Here is a 13,332-nt window from a genome sequence, read left to right as displayed (position 1 = left end):
TTTGTGTTCTGCTATGCTGAGGGCAGCCCTCACCTGGACATGTGAGATGATAGGGATGTTACATACAGCTGTGATAAGTATTTCAACTGGTGGGGGAGAAGGGGGGGATACGTGCACCGAACCTGTCTGCAAGAATGTTGCCAATATCTGTGTGTTTGGTGAATGTTAAGTAGGTGTGTATTAACACAGAGCATATCTGAGGCATTTGGTCCATATGTGTAACATAACTGAAGAAGGCCTTGTGGTTATCCATAGTGTTTGTGGCCATTTCCCTCCCAGAGTAGGCCGTGGCCATTGTTATGAGAGACCGTAGCGTAGTACCAGTGCTGACCACAGATGCCTTCCCTTAATGTGAATCTGCTCTGTCCTGCAGTAGCCTCCTGCTATTGTTATACAATCTGCCTCTGTCTGGGGTCCACCGGACAGGATGCATAACCTTTGTGCATAGGGTCTGGGTTAGAAATGTGTGTGCAAGTTCCATGCAATCTGTGGCATGTCCATGGTAAGCATTTGCAAAGGGGTCAGCAGTGTGGGTTGTGGCTTCCACTGGCCCAGTGTGCTGCATGGATACCATCTCAGTCCTAACAAGTGAATAACTGTCTAATCACATACATATCAAAGTAGTCTACTGTGCTGGTGGTGGTGATGGGATATGTATATCCCAGGCCGAGTAACTTGTGTCCACATCACACTAGTGGATGGTGTCCCACATACAGTACCTTGGGATGAACCCCCAGAGTGAGGTTGTGCATTGGACCTGTCAGTGTGTGCTGACCGATGGGGCATGCTACTGTGTTGTGTGGAATGTGGCAGGTATTGTTGCACAGGTGTTGGCTGAGCACTGATATCTGGCCATGTACTTGTGTATCCACCACGACACACACACATGCAACATATGGGAGTAGTAGTATATCACTACACATGAGTATCATGTATAGTATGTGTGCCATATATTGCTGACATAGTCTGCTGATATCCTGTTTGTGTTCTCTTCCAGGGAGATGGCACATCAGCGTAATCCCGCCTACTCTGCAGCGGAAGATGAGGAGATACACCAGAGCCTGGTGTGGGAGTATGACATCCTGTTTTCCCGCACCAGTCAGAATCAGCAGGAGAGGGCTGCACTGTGGCAAGACCTTGTCCGTAGGGTAAATGATACTGCCACGCATAATGGGACATATGAGCAGGTACAACATCACTGCAGTGATTTAATCAGAAGTGTCCGTCAGCATGCGTCAGATATCCACAGGCAACAGGTTGCCACAGGAGGTGGGGTGGCCACACATCCCCCCCTCACCAGACTGGAGGGGCTACTCCTAAGTGTTGTGGCTCCAGCCCCGGAACAGCAACAGCAGTACACCTGCATCATGATGGAGGCTGGATCCACACAGCAGCACGACATGGAGCGTGCAGGTAAAATGCCATATGTACACTTGACTGTTCTGTACACTGTTAGTTTATGCATGTGTAAGGTGTGTCCGTGGTATGTATCTGTCATCATAGTATGTAATTGTGCATGTGTGATACTGGCAATATCAGCAGCTGACGTGTGAAAGGCAACTGGTGTACTACTGCACTGTATCATATGCAGTATCAATGGCACAGTTGTGCCCACTAACATTAATCTCATCATTTCTGCAGGTCCCTCCAGGGTTACAGCAAGGCAGGCCATCCATGCTGGTGAGTGTGTTTAACAATACCTATAATAGTCCTGATAGTGCTAGTAACACTAGTGTAACTCAGTAGTGCTCTGTGTGTATACTGCGGGGTGTGCATGTGTGCATGTGTGCAGGTGTGCCTGTGCCCATGTGTGCATGTGTGCATGTGTGCAGGTGTGCCTGTGTCCACGTGTGCATGTGTGCATGTGTGCATGTGTGCCTGAGTCCACGTGTGCATGTGTGCATGTGTGCATGTGTGCCTGTGTCCATGTGTGCACGTGTGCATGTGTGTATGTGTGCATGTGTACACGTGACCATGTGTGCATGTGTGCATGTGTGCATGTGTCCATGTGTGCATGTGACCATGTGTGCATGTGTGCATGTGTCCACATGTGCATGTGTGCATGTGTCCACGTGTGCATGTGTACACTTGTGCATGTCTGCATGTGTGCATGTGTGCATGTGTGCATGTGTCCATGTGTGCATGTCTGCATGTGTGCCTGTGTCCATGTGTGCATGTGTGCCTGTGTCTATGTGTGCATGTGTGCATGTGTCCATGTGTGCATGTGTGCATGTGTGCATAAGTGCATCACTGGTAACAATGTGTGGAGACTGTAAACTGTGTTTCCTGTCTTCCTCCCTCAGGTTCTGGTGCTGCTCTGGTGTCCTGCAGCAGGGAACCTGAATCTGGTGCCACAGGTACTGGTAATGATGATATTTGTGTAATGGTACAGGAAGGTGTGTCAGGGTCCGCCACTGGTCAGCCAATTGACAGTACATAGCTGTCAACCCCATCATTGCGCACAGTCATCCTGCCAGTATATCCTTTGTCACCATTGTCCCTAGGTGATGGACAGGATACAGTGGGCATTGCCCAGGGTAATGTGGTACCTGTGGCACATGCGTCCCCACACAGCAGCCATGGGCAGGGTCCTGCGATGGTACCACACAGACAGTTGCCCATGGATTCTCGTGGGAGCATCCGTGGGCGTACTGCCTCTGGCAGACGTGCCCAAAGAGGTCTGTCAACCTCAGCTATGTTTCGGGCTGTCATGCAGGCACAGTCGCGTATGGAAAGGTACACCAGACAGGGTCTGAAGGAGCTGAGAGCATGTCACACAGCCATGACTGACAGTATGCATGACATCGCGGATGCTATCCGTAATTTCAGCAATGTCATATACAGACGTTGTGGGGACATATTACAGCAGTTCCACAACCAAATGTCCATGAGCCAGGGCAATGGTGGGTGTTTGCGGTGTCGACGTGGCCGTATGCTAGCAACAACAGCAGCTGGCAGTCGGCGCGGACGACAACAGGCCCGCGCACGCCCCCATAGTGCCAGCAGCAGCCCCAGCAATGCTGGGTCTGTGCTGTCATCGGAAAGCCCCAGGAGACCACGTGCACGTGGCTCTGGACAGTCCCAACAGGGACCTGTGTCCAGTCAACACACTCCCACTTCTGATGACAGTACCCAGTCTGGCTTAGTACTGGATAGAGTCCGTAGCACCCCTGCCAGGCACAGGTACCGTGTCCGTGCCCACAGACACTGATCTGTATGACCTGCCAGGTGCAGTCTGTGGCTGTCCACAAACCCCTGTATATGGCAGCCATGAGGTGGAACTGTGTGCGTGCATACACACATGCGAAATGTTAACACCTAGGGTGACCACATACATGCACACACTGCACCAACACTGCCCCACCCTGTACTGCTGCCCCTCACCAACACACATACACACACATGTCAATTGGTGGTATCAGTGGCTGACTCAGGCATACCTAATTCACACCCTGTGCATATGATGACACTGTGCCACCTCCTGCAATCTCCAACATCATTGCGGGAACAGGTAAACACGTTGCTGATGCACAGGGTGACTACATAGAGGTGTATTAGTAGTATCATGTTGGTAACAGTACAGTGTGCTGATATGACTGTGTGTATATCCTAGCATGCCTGATGCAGTAACCGTATGAATGTCCTGAATTGTCATCTGCACCCATAGTACGTACCAAAGTGTAACAGCTGCACATAATTGCATGCCGGTGGTAAGGATGTCAACAGATAGCCGCATACATGGGTAGCACAGGGGGGAAGCTAACGCAAGTAGTGATATGCAATGGTGGACATGTACAGTAATGGTGTCAAGTTGCCCACAATGACTATGCAATGTGGATGTTTGCGCATGTTGATATGTGTGCAGTACCAATGTAATCCAAATCACAATTAACTATGACATAATATCAGTTCTACCATGGGCATCTGCACTGTGTATTCCAGGGTACATGTTGATAGTGCCTACATATTTGCATTGTTACTTACTGTTATTGTTACCCCTTCTTTGTTGTACAATGCACTACTTCCAGCCCTGCTTACTGTAGCTTTGTTTGCATGCATGTTCGCTTGGGTTTCCCTGGAACACTGCTTACACCTGCAATGCAGAGTCACAGTGCTTCTGTAGACTCCTAGTGACATCTGCATAGCGTACGATACATATGTCAAGTTTACACATGACAGAACGTCACTGTCTGTCCTGTACACATGTACATTGTCTGTGACACATTGCACATGTCTTACCTGGCATTTACCCACGTGTGCAGTCATATATGCCAGTGCTATGAAACAGTAGCAGTACACCCACACATACACGCCTTCAATATGTTGTTCCCCATTGGCCCTATGTGTTGGTACTCACCATGGCAACCACCCTACTAGGGTAGCATGTGCAAAGGTAACCTGTGAATCACCTCTATGGTCCAGTTGTGGTTTATGTGAGTCATGTGGCAATGTCACAGCTACCACATGTATGCAGTCAGCCATCATCCTTGGCCAGGAACGTACAACACATGTGTGGGATGCCACCACACAGCCAATCTGAGGACTGAGCTGTCTGAACCCAGTAATGCCATACCCTGTCAGGTGGCATGTCATATGTACTACATCCTGGACAGCCTCCAATCCCTGCTGCTACTATTGATAACACCCCTGAATATGTTTCTGATAGTTTCAACCAATTCTTTACTGAGACAATTCAAGCCCTAGCTAGCCAACTACCTCCTAGCTCCCCTGGTCCTGAAAGTAGCACCCCTAGAAACCTACTTGTGTTCAGCTTCCAACCAGTCGCCACTTCACTTATCCGTACTTAGATCGGAAAATTAAAACCCACTACACTTTCTGCTGATCAACTCCCTGCCGAGTACCTACAAAAATCAGCTGATGCTATTGCTTACCCCGTCTCAAAACTAATCAATCAAACCATAGTAGAAGCTATAATTCCCACCATCTGGAAAATATCCTATGTAATCCCACTTCACAAAGGAGGCAGCTCTACTGAATTCTCCAATTATAGGCCAATAGCTATACTCTCTCCACTTGCAAAGATTATGGAAAAATGTATTCATAGACAATTCACGCACCACCTAATCCAAAATCGCCTTATGACAGACAGTCAGCATGGCTTCCGTCCTCATCACAGCACTACTTCAGCCCTCCTAGCCTTTACTAACACCATAAGCCATAATCGCAACAATAATTATATATCCTCAGCCCTCTTTTTGGATCTTTCCAAGGCATACGATATGGTTGATCACCAACTTGTAATCCACACACTGCAAACATTCTGTCTAGATACTGGAGCCCTCCAATGGTTTCAATCCTACCTGAATGGTCAACAGCAGGCTGGCCTCTGGCAGAACAAACTCTCTAACCTTCTACCTAATACCCTCAGAGTACCACAAGGCTCTATACTAGGGCCCTTGCTGTTCTTCATCTTCATTAACGACCTTTATACTGTCATCCCAAAAGTCAGCTGTATCCAATATGCTGATGACTCTACTCTTATTTGCTCTGCCACATCTCCAGTAGGGTTATGGTCAGCTACCCAGACCACCTTTAATACAATAGAAAACTGGCTTTCTGAACATCGTCTGATCCTAAATCCCAAAACAACTAAAATGCTGTTATCTTCACCCACACGTAGGTCTACCGATTTCACCTTTACCATAAAATCAAATGATGGCACAATAATCTCCCCTGACCCATCTACTAAACTATTAGGTGTCATCATAGACAATAATCTCAAATGTGGCCTACATGTTAACCAAACTATTAAAACCATCAATAAAAAACTAGGGTCACTTTACAGAATAAAAGCCTTCCTAACCCCTCAAGCTAAAATTGCCATAGCTCGCTCACACCTTCTTTCAACCCTTCTGTATGCATCCCCTCTACTCTCGAATTTGAACAAGACTGTCCTTAACAAACTCTCAATTTGCTAAAACCACATTGTCAGGTTTGCCACTGGGCTGCCTTTTAGGACACATCATTGCATCAATCTAAATCAGCTTGGTTGGCTTGAACTACCTAGCCTAATCCAGTATAACCAACAGATTATGGCCTATAAAATCCTCTATAATCCGGACAATACTCCTGCACTTAAAAATATTATCACCCCCTATAAAAATCCTAGACCGCTTCGATCCTCTAACAAACTACTAAGTCAGACTAGCAAAATTAATAACACAGCCGGTGATTCTCTCTTTGCAAACTCTGTAAGTAGATCCTGGAACTCACTTCCAGCTGATATTACCTTACTTTCCACCTTAGGTCATTTAAAACTAGACTCAAACAACATTTGTCACTTAACTGGCTATGTCAAAGTATCAAGCCTGGCTAACTCGAATGTGTAAAAATCTGTTAACCAGTTTACTGTGTAATTTAATTTAATCCTGACTTGTGCTCTGGACTAACTTTAACCTGTGGAACTTGTTTAACTTGCTTACTTATGTAATCTCTGTAAATAATCTGTTTGTAATATGTAATGCTGGTATTATGTAATGCTGTATCTGCTTACCCTTGGAGCTTTTCTCCCTGGGCCTCCGCTGAAAATGGACATGCATCCAGTCGGACTATCCCGGTCAACAAATGTAAGATAAATAAATAAAAAATATTACAGTGACTACAATACAAGTCAGACATTGACACGCACTGAGAGCATGCTGAACACACTGGGGCATACGTAGGGACTCAGAATAGCATCCTGCCTGAGCATCACACACCTCCGTAGCTGGCACACAGGCATATGTTCTGTTGGAACAGAGCACATGCCACACATGGCACACACATCCCATGTGCCACACACTCACAGCCTGTAGGGCTACACAACACACCTGCTACAGACGTGTCAGGTACCTGTCTTGGGTGCTGCACTGGGGTCCTGCTCAACAGGCTGGATCTGGTAAAGGTCACAGTGATATGCCTCAGGGGCACTATGGTCCACCACAGAACACATGCATACAGGTCAGTCAGAGGCATGGACACATATGACTCACTCATTGACCATGCCACTATGGCTGACCTGAGACATACCTCCCTGGACTACATGATAGGGAACATAGAATGGATCTCTCAGCATGTGGCACAGGCCAGTATGAGCCTGATCTTGGTTGCCAACATACCCTCACCAGGTATGCTACCACTATATGTAGGAAGGGTGTTGTATGTCTACATTCTGCTCAGTCTCCAATGTCATTCATAGGGTATCCGCTGGCTGTCAATGTGTGCTTACATGCTAGGGAAGCCACAATGATGTGTAAGGGTCATCTTGCACGTGACACCCATGGCCCGATGTATATTGGCAAAGCTCCTTGATACACACATACTGCCTTATGCTGCAGGACACGGTTTATATAGCCACCTCTGCGGGTATCACACAGGTTAGGACACTAACACTGCTGCTACATAACAACAGCAGTGTACACCGCAAGGTGCATGCACTGGACACTGTCCTCAGCATGGTGAACTGCAATGTCTGTGCAGTACCAGAGTCCTGATTCATGGCTCACAGGTGTTACCCATCACTGACAGGTTATGCCCCATACTATGCCTGTTGTCCCCTACACATGTAACACACATGGACAGGGGGGTGGTATCCCAAGGCACCACAGATACACACACCTCCAGGTTGTTGGCACAGCACAAAGCATCAGGGCCTACTCATGTGCAGCTGACAGTGTGTCGGACTGCCATCTGGTTCATAGCCTGGCACACACAACCCTCCCATACACAGGAAGACCACCTATCCTCCATAACAACACTGGCAATATGACAGTCTCAAGAACTGTCTTTATATGGCTGGACTGCATCCAGCCAAACATTGTGCGTGAGCATTACTGTAGCTACAACACACTAGTTGAAGGGTTCACAGTATGTGGTCACTGAATTGCAGTGGAATGACATGTTACCACTCCCACAACAGGTGGGAACATGCAGCACCTGTACATCGACTACATGTAGACTATATGGCCCAGACCAGATGTGTATCCCCTGCTGTAGATATTTTACCATATACACCCACACTGTATAGACACATACCGCGTGCAGCCCCTGCACAGTAAGACAGTCATATTGGTATACATTGCAAATACCATTTATCCACTCGAGGCATGTGTCAGACATGGTAACTACTGCAGGTCACAGGTATTTATGTGTATGTGTCACACACATACATCATGTGTGCAATGCCATTGCTGGTTTAGGCAATGGCATGCATTGTTATGTACAAAGACCCACACAAGGTCATAATGTGTGACACAACCACACGTGGCAGTTGTGGGTTACCAAAACATACCTATCTGTACTCTGACAATGGTAATAGACACAGTAGCAGAGCGCACTATTGGCATTACTGGCCAACTAGCCCTGTTTGGCCGTGCTGATAGTGTGGTGACATCCCCTGTGTTTACTTGGGGAATATGCAGCATCTGGTGTATTGTAGTATTTGCCAAAAGGAGCTGTTCTCTCACACTTGCATTTACACACAACGTACTACCCCCACACTTGCCATTTGCAGGATTCATACCCCTACCTAACGAAGTCACGACACGTGAAAGAGATGCATTAGCAAAGGGCACTATTTGGATTACTAGATAGTTCCTTTTCTCTGGCTGTACTTATAGGGTGCTGACATCATCAGTATTTTGAAAGGGTAATGTGCATCAGGTAGTGTGATCTCCTGATTGCCAAAACTAACATGTTTTTCATATGGAAATGCACACACACAAACTCCCCACATCCAAACACACACACACTTGCAGGTTTCAAACCCCTACCTAAATATGTTATGGCACTTGAGAGTGACGCTGTAGCAGGTTGCGCTATTCTGAGTACTGGCAGATGTCTCTTCTCCAGCTGTATGTATAGGGTGCTGTCAACATCACTGTTTGGAAAGGGTAATGTGCATCATGTAGTGTGATCTCCTGATTTCAAAAAAGCACATGTTTTTCATACAGAATTGCACACACACAGAGTCCCCACATCCAAACACACACACAAGCCATTTACAGGTTTCAAACGCCTACATAACAATATTATGACACTCGGGAGAGACGCATTAGCAGAGTGCGCTATTCAAATTACTGGTAGGCTTTTCTTCTCCTGCTGTACTTATAGGGTGCTGACATCATCTGTGTTTAGAAAGGGGAATGTGCATCCTGTAGTGTGTTCTCCCAGTTGCCAAAAGGGACATTTCCCTCACACAATATTGCACACAAACTAGCCCCCCTCATCCACACACACACATTTGCCAGATTCAAACCACTACCTAACTATGTTATGACAATCGAGACGGATGCATTAGCAAAGCACGCTATTCGCATTGTTAGGAGGGTTTTCTTCTCCTGCTATACTTATAGGGTGCTGACATCATCTGTGTTTAGAAAGGAGAATGTGCATCCTGCAGTGTGTTCTCCCAGTTGCCAAAAGGGACATTTCTCTTACACAATATTGCACACACACTAACTCCCCTTATCCAAACACACACACTTGCCGGATTCAAACCACTATTTCACTATGTCATGACACTTGAGTCGGATGCATTAGCAGAGCGCGCTATTCGCATTACTTGGAGGCTTTTCTTCTCCTGCTGTACTTATAGGGTGCTGACATCATCAGTGTTTAGAAAGGGGGAATGTGCATCCTGTAGTGTGTTCTCCTAGTTGGCAAAAGGGATACTTCTTTCCTACAGTCTTGAATACACACTAATCCCCTCCACACACACTAAGCATGTACAAGATTCAAACCCCTACCTAACTATATTATAACACTCGAGATGGACACATTAGCAGAGCACGCTACTTGCATTACTGGAAGGATTCTCTTCGCCTGCTGCACTTATAGGGTGCTGACATCATCAGTGTTTAGAAAGGGGAATGTGCATCCTGTAGTGTGTTCTCCTAGTTGGTAAAAGGGATATTTTTTTCATACAGTCTTGAACACACATTAATTCCCTCCACACACACTGAGCATTTACAGGATTCAAACCCCTATCTTCCTATGTTATGACACTTGAGACAGATGCATTAGTAGAGTGCGCTATCTGCATTACTGGGAAGCTTTCCTTCTCCTGCTGTACTTATAGGGTGCTGACATCATCAGTGTTTAGAAAGGGGAATGTGCATCCTGTAGTGTGTTTTCCCAGTTGCCAAAAGGGGCATGTCCTTCTCATAGCCTTTCACACACACAAACCCCACTGAGCATGTGCAGGATTCAAACCCCTACCTAACTATATTATGACACTTGAAGGAAACACATTACCAGAGCACACTATCCAGATTGCTTGGCATCTGCTCTGCACCTGCAGTATTTATAGGGTGCTGACATCTTTATTTCTACAGAGGTATGTACATGTAGTACTACCTGTCAGGTGGGGGATAGCATATATATGCATTTGCAGCCACCTACGTCAGGGTCAGATATGCACATCGCACTGGCAGGTTATGTTCTATACCATGCTTTGTGACCACAGGACCTGTAACACACAACACAACCAGTCCAGAACACCACACCCACATCCAGGACACACACTTAGCTTCCCTGGGAACAGTGCCAGGATATGCAGGTGTTCACATACACCATTCCAGTTGTTAACATCAGGTACAGGCATATTGTGTGTGAGAACTACTCAGGCCTCTACCACTTTACCCTACAGCCACTACAATTTGTGGGTCCATGTGCTATGGCAGAACCACACACCACAGCCACATGGGGGAATACATATTGCACCTGTCCATCTGCAACGTGGGTACTCACTGTTCCACACCAGAAGTAGACCACCATTGTTGATATCTGACCATACCCACCTTTCCCTGGACATCCATATCCCATCTCCACCCCAGGCAAGGTTGTCACTGCACACAAACTGTATTTAGCACAAGCAGACTCTACACTTGTGAAGACTGGGGTGGACGACTTCAGAGGACCCATGCTGGGTGACTATACTGGCCACTCAGCATAATCCTTGACAATTGCATTCTATGAGCATGTGTATGGTTTGCATTGATCATGCTATCCCACATATACCCATGACTGCTCCACAACAAGACACCTGTCAGCTGTACACCAGCCATATATGCGCTGTACAACAGACAGAGTGAGCTAATACATTGCAGAGCTGTAGCCCACAGAGGGGGGACATCTGTGAACAGTTCTGGAATGGCACTTCATTCACACATAATCATTACAACACAGTGTTGACAGTGGAATCATCCAGAGAATGCAGATAGGGCTCCCCTCAGTCTGTTATTGACGGACACCTACTGTCAGAGATCCTCAGCAACCCTCTCCCAGCACACACCGACGACATGGCTGTGGCTTAGCACATTCAATCCCTGGGACCTCCACGGTGCCCCTGCTTGACAGAGGCACAGCTCACTAGCCTCACATGTTGCCTTCTGTGACCTACTTTACAGTGGCACAGTAGCCTACTGTCCTGGGGATGCAGATGCCAAGCACACTCTGGCTGAGCTGTCATTCCCTAGGGCAACAGGCCTAGTATTGACCTCTACACCCATATGTTCAATTGTCGGATGCACAATATTTGTTGTGCTGTTCTACTGTTTGCAGGTCTTTATTGCCATAGCATTCCCTGTTCCTATGACCAACTTGTGTATCTGTGGAAGATGTTTGCATATGACGGCGATCCACTATATCACTTATGTCTCTGTAGTCATTTACTGTGTGCACTGGGCAGATTGCTGTGTTGTGGTTGGTTCCTGGACTGACACGTACAAATACCAAATATGAGTGGCCAACTGCTAAACGGAGATATGGCCTAAGTGTGTGAGCATGCCCAGTTCAGCCTTTCCATGGCATGTTGTCTGACATATGCCTCATTTATCAAAGTGTGCGAGCATGCCCAGTGTGAGCTTTCCATATGTTGCACTCTGAAGTCCACCACATATTTGGGTGTGTGTGAACTTCAACAATATCTCACGTTTATGGTTGTGTGTTGGGTGTCATGTTGTGTACTAACTGGCCAACTGCTTCATGTCTGCCACAACAGGGATTATACCGTGCCTGCAGGGATTGCATGGGATACTTTGCAGACAGTTCTCAACATACTTTCATAATGACCTAACACTGTAGTACCGTATAGTGTACTGGTTCAGTACTTTCACTGTGGTGGACAGTATCCTGGGCTTTAGTCCTATGACTGCTTGACATCTTCATAGTGAGCACAACAGACTGTGTAGGGGCCAGTTGTGCACATATGACCATGTTGCATTATGTTCAGTTATGGACTACCTACACCAGGCTCGTCCAACATTGCTAGTGTATTCCACAACATGGGTGGACATTGGCAAACACTAGCGATGTTCCCTAGGCCATTTCTGATGCTAGTCACAGGGTGCGTTTGTCCTTCAACACACATTGTAACTGGAGTTTGCCATGACATATGTCATGGTTAGTATACTGTGCCTCTGTCTACCTCTGACATAACAGTGATACCCAGGGTTAGCCTACCATCTCCCATCCGCTCATCAGGATTCCTCTTGAGGGGTGTCGATATGTGACTCTCAGGCTGACCTGTATCAGGAGTTTACTGAAGAGTGGGGGTGCCTTCTGTGTTATGGATCATTCTGTACAGCTTCTCCTATGTATGTCAGTGCTGGGGTTCAGGTCTCTCATGTGCATAGCTCACTGCCATTCAGATTGTACAAGGTGCAGCATGTTCATTGATATCAGGTTGGACATGGCTTCATACATCAGGCACAGCTTGCCTGTAGCTGGGCAGTATGGCGGTGTGTGGGGCTGCAGTTTGTTTACTCAGGCAACACATGGCATCTGTTCATGCTCTTTGCTACTCCTGGTGGGGTACTGTTGTGGACTTTACAGTTGATGGAGGTGTCTGCTGCGGTATATCCCACAGGGGCTATTGTAGTCAATTATGACGCTGATGGAGGATGACTGCAGAGCCACAGTGAGCTCCCCTTATCTACATATGCCAACCTTCATGTTTGGGTGGGTATATAGTATATGTTTCTGTGAACACTACAGCCACATGTTTGTCCAGTGCAGGATATCTATCACCTTTTGTACCCAGGTCTCACATTACATGTTAGGTACGTCATGGGTTAACACCTGTGTGGTAATTTGTGGGCACTTACTGTATATCCACGGTGGTTGTCTATACACAGTTCTGCAAATAGCTTGCTGTCATGGCTATGGCTCCAGTTGTCTGTTTGTAGGTGGCCCTTTTGTGGGTTGCTTGTGTCAGCTGGGGGTCGGATATGGTGGGCTGTTTGTACTCCTCTGCATACATGTTCAGTCACAGTCCTTCCATGTTGGCCTATACCTATGGGACATATATACAGAATGGGGGGAGGCAAGACC

This window comes from Protopterus annectens, chromosome 7.part0, assembly GCF_019279795.1.
Source record: "Protopterus annectens isolate FY-2018-M chromosome 7.part0, PAN1.0, whole genome shotgun sequence".
In the NCBI taxonomy this organism is placed as follows: Eukaryota; Metazoa; Chordata; order Ceratodontiformes; family Protopteridae; genus Protopterus; species Protopterus annectens.
The sequence above is the reverse complement of the archived record's forward strand: the minus strand, read 5'-3'. Positions refer to the sequence as shown.